Genomic DNA, 10796 nt, shown 5'->3' with positions numbered 1-10796 from the left:
CCCCACTATTCTTGCCAGGGAAATCCCATGGACAGAAGAGGCTGGAGGGCTATAGTCCATGGGGTTGCAAAAAATTGGACATGACTGAGCACACATGTGCCTGCTCACATGCTTATACTCACTTTATAGATGAAGCTTATAATAGTTAAGTAACTTGCTCACGGTCCCATAGTCAGTGATGAAGTAAGCATTCACCAGGCTCCTCTGTGCATGGAATTCTCCAGGCAGGAGTACTGGAGTGGGTTGCCGTTTCCTTCTCCAGAGCATCTTCCCAACCCAGGGTTCAAACCTGAGTCTCCTGCATTGCAGGAGATTGTTTACCATCTGAGTCATCAGGGAAACCCAATATATGTGATGTAATTAAAGAAACGATTGGATAACCTTAAAAATGAAGACAAGCATTCTCAAAGAGAAAATCCTTTTGATTTCCATTTGACTTCCTTCTCTGAGCTCATGCCTCATTTTCTCCCATGCACGTGTTTACCTGATATAGCAGTGCTGTGTGTTCCACAGACTTGGAAAAAGCAAATTAGAAATACTATACTCATGTATCATCATTGCCTCTTATCAAATAATTGTCTGTGTGACCAACCTGGCCTCCAGATGTACCCTAACCATGAAACTAAAAGCCTTCCTTGGTGAAAGTGAAAGTGTTATTCACTCAGTCATGTCCAATTCTTTGTGATTCCATAGACAGTAGCCCACCAGACTCCTCTGTCCATGGAATTCTCCAGGCAAGAATACTGGAGTGGGTTGCCATCCCCTTCTCCAGGGGATCTTCCTGACTCAGGGCCCTATTGAACCCATGTCTCCTGCATTGCAGGCAGATTCTTTACCAACTGAGCCACTAAGGAAGCCAGGAGCCTTCCTTATTGGACTTGAATTTCAATAACAGCAAAGTGAAGTGTGGTGATATGTGTGCTTGGACAAGGAATAAAAGCTCCACTGACCACTAGGAGATTGTTTTGTTTTTTTAAAGTGGGATGCTTTGAACTCAAAAACTATGAAAAGCAAAGTGAAGAGATGAAGCTGTTTCTCTATTCATTTTATTCTGAAGAAACTGCAATTGACAGGAAAGAATTATAAACCAGATTCAACTTTATCCCCATCTTATATTTTAAGATATAAATGTAACTGATTAACATTTAAGTGAATTGGATAGAGCTCTTAGTCCATAAAGTGTGATAGATAGGCTTGGTTACCCAAAATTTTACATCTCTTACGCCTTCAACCTTAGTTCTTTCAGCTTTTCTTTTTCATACCCTTTGGTTTGTATGTGTTCTCAGTTTTTTAACTATGTAGGTCTTTCTGGCTATAAGCGTGAAAATTCACTTTAATGGAAATATTTGTGTATATTTGAAAACTCAATTGCGTCTATGCTTAAGAACAATAAATTAAGAGTATGGGCTTCTCAGGTGGCACTAGTGGTAAAATCCACCTGCCAGTGCAGGAGACATGGGTTCAGTCCCTGGGTCGGGAAGATCCCCTGGAGTAGGAAATGGCAACCCACTCCAGTATTCTTGCCTGGAAAATTCCATGCACAGAGGAGCCTGGTGGGCTCCATGGAGTCAAAGAGAGTTGGACATGACTAAGCATCTGAGCACACACATCTGAGCACATGGGATTGACAGATATACACTATGTATAAAATAGAGAAACATAAAGGACTTACTGTATAGCGTAAGAAACTATATTCAATATCTTGTAATAACCTATAATGAATAAGAATCTGAGAAAAGTTATATATATATATACATATATATATATATGTATATATATATGTATGTATAATGACTTCCCTGGTGGCTCAGATGGTAAAGCGTCTGCCTACAACGTGGGAGACCTGGGTTCGATCTCTGGGTTGGGAAGATCTCCTAGAGAAGGAAATGGCAACCCACTCCAGTATTATTGCCTGGAAAATCCCACGGATGGAGGAACCTGGTAGGCTACAGTCCATGGGGTCACAAAGAGTCGGACACGACTGAGAGACTTAATGTATATATGGGCTTTACAAGAGGTACAGTGGTAAAGAGAATGTGTCTGCCAATGCAGGAGACACAGGAGATGCAGGTTTGATCCCTTGGTCAGGAAGTTCCCTGGAGGAGGAAATGGCAACCAACTCCAGTTTTCTTGCCTGAGAAAAACTCCATGTACAGAGGAGCCTGAAGGGCTACAGTCCATGGGGTCACAGGGGGTCAAACATAACTGAGCTACTGAGCATGTGTATGTATATACGTAACTGAATCACTTTTCTGTACACCTGAAACTAACATAACTATAATTCAATAAAATTTAAAAGAAAAAGAAAAAATGAATGATTAATTTGCATAATATACTGATTACTACAGTTATTACATTTTTTAAAGATATGCAACATTTCTGATTTCCGCTCACAAGTGTTGGCGAGAAGTCAACAGGGCCATACTGAACCTCAGAGGAGGCTGTCAAATTTTGTGCTCTGGCAAAAGAAAAATTAGACTTATGAATAGTTCATGATCTTTGCCCCACTACTCCTCTCACAGAACCCTGATATCTTTAAATAGCTGTCTAGATTAAGCATAATGAGTATGATGAAAAATGAAGGATTCTATTGTATATGAAACTGAAAGTAGCTCAGTCAGGTCCGACTGTTTGCGAACCCAAAAACTGTATAGTCCATGGAATTCTCCAGGCCAGAATGCAGGAGTGGGTAGCCTTTCCCTTCTCTAGGGGATTTTCCCAACCCAGGGATTGAACCTAGGTCTCCTGCATATCAGGCAGATTCTTTACCAGTTGAGCCACAGGGAAGCCCAAGAAGAAAGGCTTCTCTGCTGTATATAATTAAACTTAAATCTTTTTTCCAGTTCTATTGAGATATAATTGACATACAGCACTGTATAAGGTGAAATATAGAGCATAATGATTTGACTTATAATTGGACTTTGACACTTTTGAAAAAGTCGTTATTGAAACTTGACTAATACTGCTTACTTTTGTCATCAAGTCTTAAATCCATAAACCTTGATTTTTTTCCCCTAAACTTTGATTTAAGATTGGTTTTGACACTACACTGAAGAAGAAAAGATTGCTATTTTGAGATCATTAGATATGAGCCAATTGAACATAAGAAGAATGAGTCTTCTAGGAAAGTTAAACACAGGATATTGTTTATATTAACGTGAGACAGAATGAACCACTGCCCAAAACTGCAAGGATCCCAATAAAATATGCGTTTCCTCTGGCGAGATACAATGTCAAAAGTGGAATTAAATAATTAACTATATATTTTTCTTTCTCTTAACATACCTTCTCTTTTGTATCAGGCATTAAAAACCTGCCCACCTTGAAATCTTGAATATTGAAAGTTTTGATGTTTCCTCCTTTTTTCCTTAAAGATTTCACATTTCCCACAATTTTGTAGCACTGCTATTACTTCTCCCTTCCCTGTGCCCCCAGTAACCCCAGTTCCGTGCAACTTGTAAAAGGCATTCTGACCCTAAGACTTCATAGTGGGTGGCAGATGGCCTTGGTGAATGACTATTTCTGCTGTTAAAATAAAATGACAGGAAACACCACAGAGAGGGCTCTTTTATTTGAAAAAATAAAATGTGGGTTGTCACATGATATAAAATACAAATCTAAGGAAGGGCTTTTGTTACTCACTAACCTCATGGAGTGTGATGATCACTAAAAGGAAAATGCAATGTCCACCTTCAAGACTTTGTGAAAGAGGCTTTACGTGAAAGGCAAGACAGTGCTTCCCGGCCTACTGCTTACATGTGTAGCAATTTATTATATGAAAATGCAGAGCATAATTCAGACAACTTTAGAGCACTTATTGAGGTTGCCAGGCAAAAATATCTCCCTCCATGCTACATTAGCATTTTTCTGGTTTAGACCAGCGCATCTTTTTGAATTAGGTTGCATGAACCATCACATCCAAAATGTAAGTTTAATATGTATATTTAAACATTTTTTTCCCTTCAGAATGGAGTTATAATTCGTATTATACTCTATCTATTCTGAAAAAAATGATAACAGTCATATTGCAGTCTTTTGTTCCCCTCAAATACACGGGGGGAAATTTTAAGAATTTTAAGAGCTGAAATCTTAATGTTGAGGGGATAAGGAATTTTATATATATACATATATATATATATATATATATGTATATATATATATAGTCAAGAGTGTCCCTTATTCCACCTTAAAAATTTCTTAGACCTTACTAATAATTCTTAAACCATGATCATTCACCTTGAATGTTCAATATTATGCTTAAAATCTTATACTCTACTTAATTGTTTTCAACAGCATTTTTATTGAGCATCCACCAGGCAAAAAACTACCATTCCAAGTGCTCTGGAACCTTCTGCTTTCGTTTATTAATAATTCCCAAACAGAATGTCTGCTTCAGACATTAGTTGCTGAAATAGAATTGAATCTTAATTAGTTCAAGAGAAACTCCTACTTAAGTGGTCTTAGAGAAAACGCACTCATTTCCCCTCTAATATATCCTCCTGTTGTTTGACTGTGATGAGAATGGTCTTTAAAAGAGGCCTCAGGTGTTAAACCAACTGTTCAGGCTCATTGTCAGCTGCTGGTTTCTAGAGTATTAATTCAAAATTAGTGAAAATATAAGACTATGTCTACATTGGCCAACTCTATTGCGAAATTGAGCAATTTTCAGTTAAGGGTGCAGCGTTCTCTACAATGCCCTTGAGGAAGATTCAGAAGCTCATTCTATTTCCATCTGCTTCCATCATTAGAGAATGCAGTTGATTGATTCAACCTCACTAACAATAAGAACGGATGCTGCTTAACTAAAAGGTGAGTATGGGAATAATATATATGCCAAAATTAATACAAATAACACTCTCTTGCTCCACATACATATGTAGATACAGAATTTCATATATGTGTAATTCATATATATAATTTTTTTAAGATAATTTTATGATTTGAGGACTGGAATGGCCTTATTTGTATTGGGTTCTTATTATTTTTTATAATTAGTTAATTAATTTATTTATTTTCAGTTGTGCTGGGTCTTCATTGCTGTGGGTGGGCTTTCTCTAGTTGTGGTGCCCTAGCTTCTCATTTTGGTGGCTTCTCTTGTTGTGGAGCACAGACTCTAGGGTGTGTGGGCTTAAGTAGTTATAGCAAACGGGCTTAGCTGTCCTGTGGCATGTGGAATCTTCCCCAACCAGAGATCTAACCTGTGTCCTCTGCGTTGCAAGGCGAATTCTTAACCACTGGACAACCAGGGAAGTCTGCGTCATTATTATTAGGTGAAAAGTGCAAAGGAAGAATGGACATCCATGAGTTGGCTGCTGCCTCTCCTCTAGTCTTCCTATCAGGAAGAAGAATACTGAATACTAATATCACGCATTTTCTGCACAATTGATTGAGTGCCTATGATATAATGTTATTAGCAACACTATTGACAGTATTATTATTGGTGTATAAAGTTTATGTCTCTAAACATATCAAAAGTTTCTTCTGGGTCAAAATTTGTGTATAGTTAAAATTCCTTGTGGATTTAACAAGTGCTGTATTCAAAACAGGCACTCAGGAAATATTTGTTGGAAGATAGATTAATCAGAAGCATTATTTTATAAACCATGTATTGAATGTTTAAGGTACAGATCGCTAATTACCCCACTCAGTGTCTATTCACCCCTTCTCTTTGTAAGAACAGAACCCCCCATCACTCCTCACATTACTTCCCCCTCCCCCATTGCCCACCGCCACTATTTTTGGTAGGGTGCATGGTTGTCACTTTTCACTTTCATGCATTGGGGAAGGAAATGGCAACCCACTCCAGAGTTCTTGCCTGGAGAATCCCAGGGACGAGGAAGCCTGGTGGGCTGCCGTCTATGGGGTCGCATGGAGTCGGACACGACTGAAGTGACGCAGCAGTAGCAGCAGCATGGCTGTCTAGCTAGGGACTACATTTCTCAGACTTGCTAAGATAATATGTTTAATGTCTAGGACATTTTCCTTTAAAAAACAATGAAACTGCCTTTTACTTCTCTCACCTTTCCAAGGGTGGTGGTGAATAAGCTTCACCCATGCGCAGTGAGCAACACTTAGGAGATCGTAGAAAAGGAGGGGGAGAGAATCTTGACCGGGAACGCTATGATGTAATTCTGAGCCTCTAATGCATCTCTGCACTGTTAAATGTGAGAAAGCTGGAGTTCTATTTTATTTGACTGATTCTATTTTGAGGTTACTTTGTTACTGTAGCTTCCCTAGCACTTTCAGTTCAGTTCAGTTCAGTCCCTCAGTCGTGTCCGACTCTTTGCGACCCCACGGACCGCAGCTCTTTTGCGAAGACGCCGCCCTAGAATCCCATGGACCCACTCACTGTCCTCCAGTAGGACTGTGATAATCTAAGAAAGCAGCTAGGCTTGACTTGTGAGAGCATCTGTGGCCTGTTGAAGAGAAGAGAGCACTTCCCAGGTGACTCAGCAAGAGACACGGGTTTGATCCCTGGGTCATGAAGAGCCCCTGGAGGAGGAAATGACAACCCACTCCAGTATTCTTGCCTGGAAAATCCCATGGACAGAGGAGCCTGGGGGGCTACAGTTCATGAGGTCATAAAATGTCAGACACAATCCAGAAACTGAGAATGCAGAGTGGAGAAATTTAAGGATGTGTTAAGGATGCCTGCTCACAAGTAAATTAGGGGCAAACCTCTTCAAAGCTTAAGTCTTCCTTGTAGAGAGGCACTGTGCACTCAGAGGCCAGAATCTCACAGATGATCAGAGTGAGCTGCTCTTTGTTGGTTATGCAATTTGTAACTCTGCCTCAAATAAATAGGGATGTATTTTAAACTTTGTAAATAAAAAACAAAGCTGAAACTTGGCCTTGGATAATTAAACTATTTTTTTCCCCTAAAAACCTCCAGAGCTTCTCTCTCTCTCTCTCTCTCTCTCTCTCTCTCTCTCTCACACACACACACACCCCAAAATAAAAAAAACTATAAACGAGTTGAGAATAGAGATTGTTTCTTGTTTTTGCTTACATGGAAATCCTATTTCTATACATAGCAAAACAGAGAACTCATCTTTGGGGCTCTGTTGAGGTTTGTTGAATTGATGGTTCAGAATTCATAAGTTCAATAATATTATGGATTTTCTAGTTCTTATAAATTTATAAAATGTTTCACTATAATTTACTAATCTAAATGTTATTTTCCCATAATTGGCCACTTTTCTATACTACTTATAGTACAAAAAGAAATGTTTGGAAAAGTTTTCCAAAAATAAAGGTTCAAAAGATTGCTAGAGTTATTTGGGCTTATAGTGGTCCTTCAACTGAGATATCTAGAAATGTTTGCTAAAAACTTTATCCTGCATTTTAAATCAAGAAAGCAAGATTTGTTTCTGATCAGTGTTAATGTATTTACAGAAAAGTATCCATATAAAAACCAGATCAAGTTTGCTTTTTTTGAGCAATAAATTTAAATGTTATATTAATAACATTTTCCTCTATCATACCAAGTTTTCAAGGAAAGAAGAGTTTTCTCACTGATATGTTGATTGCTTTTGTCTGGGGAAACAACAGTTACCCATGTAACAGTTGTTCTGGGAAGATTCTTTGTATTCTGTGTTGAGTTGTTCCTCATCATAAAAAATCAGTCTTGGATAGATAAATTTTCTCACTTATACTGATATAAATCATGATTAATAGTGTCTAAATATCTCATTTATTATACAATTTTAAAGAGCTGATTAAATCATTGTACATTAAAATATAGCCTTTTGAAGATTTTTGGCCATCCCTTCTAGAAAAAGCATTTTTAAAAACTACTTGAAAAGTAATATCAAAATTCAATAATAACTCCCAAAAGAATGAATGACTTAAGAGTTGATTAATTTTTTTCCAAATTAAAATTCTCCATTAATATCCTGAGTTTTCGAGATTATTCTAAATAACATCTCCACTAACCTCCTCTTTCTTGGAGAGCAATTTTTTAACTAAAACAATTAAGTTTTGAGATCTATTTAATTTTTACTTCTTTTAAGTACCAGCATAAACATCTGCCATCTGGCATGGAAATTACCTCATATGGCGGGAGGAGAGATGAGATTTATTTAAAAGTTCTTTGTCTTTGATACTTCTCCCTGCTGCATTTTCCGCTAGTGTAATTTGAACCTGACTGTATTTAAATAACCATTTATCGTCATAATGGAAGAGCCGACTTAAAAATACATAACTGCTGTCATTCCAGGAGACTGTATTAAGGAAACATAGAATTTGCCATTCTAGATCAGACCATTTGTCTGTCTTGTCTAACATTTGCCTCTGGCAGTGACCGATATTGAGGACATTGGAGAACAACAGAAATATGCAACATGAACACAAACCATTTTTTAGGGGAATAATTATTTTCTCAGTTGGTAATCTTACACTATGGGATATTAAAAACTGAATCACCCCTACCTGTTTATATTATTAACATTTTTATTAATCAATAAGCTAACCAGTTTTGTTAAAATTATTTTAGTGAATGATACTTAATAATCTATAATATTTCTGCATATGAAATAATCTTATGCAACTAACATTCATTTTTAAAAATGCTATGATTTTTAAACATGAGGAAAATATGGAGAAATTTAGGCTGTTCAGCAAAAAATAAAAAATAAAAACAAAAAACCCAAACCCCCCAAAAAAATACCAAGCCTTTAAATTTGGCTTGTAGTTCAAAGTCTAGATAAAAATGTATTTACTACAAAAGTGCAGCTTACAGGTCCAGAAGACAGTCTAACACTATCTAATTTGATACTAAATTTACTGTTGATGGTACCAGAATAATCCTATGCTGAGTGATTAATGGGTGGACCAGAATGTAAGCCTACAAATTTGTATCTTGCCTGACAACTCACCAGTGTTGTGGAAAAAAATATTACAGAGACAAATTCATTCTTGATCCATCTCTGAAGTTATTGGTAGATGCAATGAACAAAATACTTACCAAGTATAGACCTCAAATATACACACACAAACACACATACCCTCTCTCTAATGCTCCAATCGTATCATTCCTTGTATTCCCCAAGATCATCACCTTTGCTCATCCCTTCCTTACTTGTCTCTAAGTGAATATAAATGACTTTCCTCTGAAATTATGTAAATTATGCACATTTTTCTTTAAGACCACAATAATCTCAAGGAATTCTAAGTGCATAAAATCTGTGTATTCTGTCAGTCAAATTCTCACCTAGCCCACAAAAGGTACTTATAAAACAGCTTTTCTATTACTCCTTCACAACAGAAAAAAAAAGATTGAGGATCAAAATGAATCTTTGTTAATTAGCAATTCTGCCCAAATCACTAATAAAGTGACTACCTATTTGGAACCATCTTCTCAGTGTTCATAAATCAAGAGTTTTAAATAATTTGAGTAAACACCTGCATACCTGGTTACTCAGATGAGCTGAAAAACATTGAGCATTAGAGGGTGGAGATGGTATCACATGACATTTCCACCCTCCAAGGTGCTGGTGTGTCAATTGCTAATTTAATAAACTCTCTTCCTGAAATGGCTGGTGTCTTTGGAGGTATATATATTTTAAAGTTGTTTTATTCCTTATTGGGAATAATGACATCCTACATGGCCATGGATAAATAACTAAAGATATCCAAATGGAGGGTGAATGAGTTTTAGAAGTATTCGTTAAGTGCATTCATGCTCAGTTGCATCTGAATCTTTGCAGCCCCATGTACTGTAGCCCGCCAGACTCCTCTGTCCATGGAGTTTTTTAGGCAGGAATACTGGAGTGGGTTGCCACTTCCTACTCCAGGGGATCTTCCTGACACAGGGATTGAACATGTGTCTCCTGCATCTCTTGCATTGGCAGGCAGATTCTTTACCCCTGAGCCACTAGGGAAGCCCTCTCCTTCGGTAAGTAAGCAGTTGAAAATGGTTTATTTCAATTGGCTTTGTACTGAACTGGCAGCAAAGGGAAAGGAAAAAAAAAAACAAAAACCAAACAAACAAATTCATCATTTCCTAAAATAAGTGATGGAATGTTTACTTTCAGCCAAGCTCTAAAGACATCTGGAAATCCTTGAGTTGGTTCCTTAGCTCCTTGCATTTTTAGGTTAGTCTTTCCATGAAGGCAAAAAATAACTTACGTTGCACAAATTCTTCATCTAGCTGAAATCAATCCTTGCCTTTAACATGAGGCATGTGTAATCAGAAATAAATGTTGCCAAGCTTCCATCCATAATTCTACTAGACAATTTTCAAATCTGTCAGCCAGAATCTTGACTTTAGCATAAGATATGTCTTATCTATCCTTCTAGGTCAGCTGTTCTCAAAGGGAGCACTCTAGTCTCTGCACCCCTCCCTCCCCAGGACACTTGGCAATTCTGGAGGTATTTTTATTGTCATCCCCATGGGTAAGTGCTGACATAAAGTGGTTAGAGGCCTAAGATGTTGCTAAACATCCTACAATGCACAGGGCATTCCATCCACAAAAAAAGAATTTTCTGGTCCAAAATATCAATTGTGCTGTGGAAACCCTACTCAAAATGGAGGGCATTAGAAACACAGTTGGAGAAAGTGTTGGCATGTCCAAACACACTCTGGAATGAGAATTCTCTTCACTATAATGTAAGTTAACTGTAAATATATATATTGATAAAAGTAGTACATCAGGCTTTTTATATCCATTTTTAGCATTCCTTTCTAAGAACTGGAAAGAGCCCTTTTATGGACTTGTAGTTTGTTCCTCAGTTTTCTGGTGTCTCTGGTGTTCCTGCCTCACCGTTCTTGACTGTGTTCCATGTGTTTTGATTGG

Source organism: Budorcas taxicolor, chromosome 5, assembly GCF_023091745.1.
Source record: "Budorcas taxicolor isolate Tak-1 chromosome 5, Takin1.1, whole genome shotgun sequence".
NCBI lineage: Eukaryota > Metazoa > Chordata > Mammalia > Artiodactyla > Bovidae > Budorcas > Budorcas taxicolor.
The sequence above is the reverse complement of the archived record's forward strand: the minus strand, read 5'-3'. Positions refer to the sequence as shown.